Genomic DNA, 3,646 nt, shown 5'->3' with positions numbered 1-3,646 from the left:
TTAAAAATAAATAAACATTTGACTTTGTGAAGGAATATTATACAACATTTCAGATGGCATTAAGTACTGTTGAATTCCATTATTTCAAAATATCTTTTTTGTTCTGGAACTTCTAATCTATTCGTATTATAACAGTTATCATAAATCTACTCTAATTTTTCTTTTAACTCCATTGTCGTCTGCTGTAAAAGTTAAAAATTCTAAACCTGCTGAATTTGTATAATGGATAAAAAAACAACAAAGAACAACCTGCCGACAGAAGGTGCATGTGTAGGTTGTCCTGGGTCTATTTTGGCGGCACAGAGAAGCCGTTATCGGTTAAAGTATAAGCACGTGACTAATATCAATTTAACTACTTCATTTCGTCTTTGTTATGTTGCAAGAAACATAAAAGGTTTGGACCGACGGAGACCAATTAAATTATAAATGTATGTACACACAATTTATATTATGTACTATATATCACAAGACATTCACATTATAACTGATGAATTCACGAGCGTTTTAATGCTAAAAGTGCTCGTAACGGTCTATTCCATCTCTTTAAGCGTGTTTTAAACAGTGAAAATGTGGTAAAGTATTCGAAACATCTTGTTTTAATTCCATTCATGTGTTTACAAAATATTTTTCAGAATCATATTATTGCCAGAACAATTAAGATTCTCCAGCTTGTTTTTAATTTATCCAACCAATCCATCGTTTTATAAGTTGTAATACTAAATGCTATGAAAATAATGGTTTAAAATTAATTGTGCATAACATACATGTTTTACATCATAACAAAGTTTATAAACCTGTGAAATATGTTTAAAATTATATGTGTTACGCACCATGAAACGAGATCAATCATAAAATTTACTATTTTCTCACGTGACACATGATATCGTGCCTGGTACCCGGCAGGATTTTGCCAGTTATGGTTTAGTGTTAAGAATGCTGGTAATCGAAATAAAACTTGGTTTCTTTTGGATACCGTGTAATAATAATAAGATGATAATAATAATAATAAAAATGACGATGACGACGACGACGACAACAACAACAACAGCAACAACAAAAATATCTTTATTTAAAGAAGGTAACACACAATGAATTTCATAGGAAGAAAAAAGAATAAATATATTTTTTCTATTGTTCATCGAATTGTTATAAACATTTATAGACATGTTAAATGCACATCATAAACGTCACAGTTAACCGGTTTATACCGGTGATTCATATAACATCGACATAAAATAACTATTTTGATGTTAATACTTGGAAAAGAGCATAGGAATGGGCTTCTTTTTATGTTAGATACAAATAATAAATATCTTAATATGCAGAATAAGAAATGAATGAACTTTTATCACTCTTCAAATGGAAATAGTATAATTATATGTTGTACAATTACAATGAAAATTACACATATTACACTCGTATGTTCTTAAAACACTAATTTGTAATAAAGCGTGCAAATATTATACATGTAAATGTAGTTGTAAATTATGTACAGCATATGTGAACTTTTGAATGGCGCTCAAGTCAAAAAGTTCTTAGTTTTTACTTTTTTTTTTTATAAATTGCAATAATCCATAAAGCGCAGGAAATATTACATGACACGAACTAACTAAAAGACTTCATATGAAGTTGTTTCTTTTATGTCATATCAAATATTTTTGAGGGTTGACTTTTCTGGTGAAATTTTAGCAAGATTAATAATTTATTCGTGCACATTGGCATATTATAAAAAATAAAGGTACGTTTCGTTTTACTGGCTGCGCGGCTGTAAAGTTGCCTTGTTATTTAAGACTGACCCAAACAGTATATGATGACAGTGAATAATTTTACGAAGTAATTGATGAAACATTGAATGTTGCAGAAGCTTCAACTTTGTCATATCTACATGTTTCGCAATTTCATGACAAAAAGGGACATGGTGTAAATCAGCCACTACACAAAACAGTTAGTTTGAACCTCCTCCACTTTATGTATCGTCCGAATTTTATTTACATTTGAATTAAGCAAACTCTTCATGAAAGTAATTTAAATATAAGTATAAAAAATAATGGAAAAACGAAGACAAAGATTTGTTCATTACATATTGAGTTGATTTCTGTGTGGAAGAAATACTTATTGTCCATCTAGTTCCGGGAAACCCGAATAATAAAAAATAGTCAGTGTACCGAAGACCAAAGATAGTACGAACTTCTAGCAATATTAAATTAACCCTTTACTTCATATAGACGTGTTTTGACGGCTTCCCCCCTTTTTTGAGGCCTTAAACAGTGAAAAATTAACCTATTTAGGCCCAAAACATTGTTTTTCGTTTGGGAAATGTTGCTAAAAAAAGTGATCACTTTTTCGGCGCCGCCCCCTATAGAAAAGGTACATCAGGGGGTTGCCAGAAGGGGAATGTGCCCTGTAACACCGCACTTTGGGGTCAAACGCACTATGGGGTCGGACCCCAAAGTGCGTTACGCACTTTGGGGTCCAATTTCGACCCCAAAGTGCGTTAAACAGGTACATATACATTTTTTAACATCAGGCAAACGACCGCACTTTGGGGTCAGAGAAAATTTATGTTCATTATGTTTTAAATAATATAGTGTAGTCAAAACCAATGGTAAACAAAAATCAAGGTATTAAATAGACACAAAACATGTTCCCTGAATCAATAGGGATTTAAATGGTCTTGATACGTAAGTGAAGAACTTTCACTAAATAAATCACCAAATAAAGAATTTGTATCAATTACATTTGTATTAAGCTTAAAATATGTTTTTCTCGAATTTTCCATTTATTTTAAAAGAATGTACACCTTTCATTAACTCCATTGTTTTTAGCTAAATGCATCAATTTCCCGTTTGTTATTTACACTTTTTACAGAAATATGATAGTCTTAGTATAGACAAAGGTATAAATTCTGGGTAATCTTAGTAAGACATTTCAGTAAAAAATTTGCCTGATAATATGTTGAAAAAGCCATTTATTTAGCTAAATATGACACATAAGAAACTTGACGGCTTTAAGTAGTAGTCCGTACAGGCAGTACTAAAATATCAACTATTTAAGTAGTCGCACATTAAGAGCCGAGCTTCAGAATAATGTAAAATTCTCACTGGGGTATAGAGGGGAGTGTGGGATATCGATCCCCCCCCCCACGAGGGTTAAAAATAACTTTTTAAGGCCCATTATGCTTTAATTTGTTTTTCTTAAAAGCTTTTTCATTTTGATGTACTGTAATATTATCAAAAAATACACATTGGTCAATAGCCTGAACCATCCTTTTCATCTGTTGCTTTTTGACAATGATGAGTACAGTTATAGTGAATAAGTATTTTATATGGAAATACTACATTGTTTTGACTACTTTTATGAAAAGTAATTTCACATTTATCGCTATTTTATTCAGGTAACCAGCATCTTACATTTCTCTGATACCATTATTTTAACATTATAAAATTCATGTTTGAAATATAAATATACTCTATTTATAATATAAATCCGTGGTCGTACACATTTTTTTTTTTAGTTTTGAATACATACTTTTTTTTAGTTTTGCATACATATTCTTTTTTAGTTTTGCATACATATTCTTTTTAGTTTTGCATACATATTTTATTTTAGTTTTGCATACATATTTTATTTGAGTTTTTGTACATAT

This window comes from Ruditapes philippinarum, unplaced genomic scaffold (genome assembly GCF_026571515.1).
Source record: "Ruditapes philippinarum isolate M1 unplaced genomic scaffold, ASM2657151v2 ctg33_1_1_1_1, whole genome shotgun sequence".
NCBI lineage: Eukaryota > Metazoa > Mollusca > Bivalvia > Venerida > Veneridae > Ruditapes > Ruditapes philippinarum.
Note: the sequence above shows the minus strand (reverse complement) of the source record.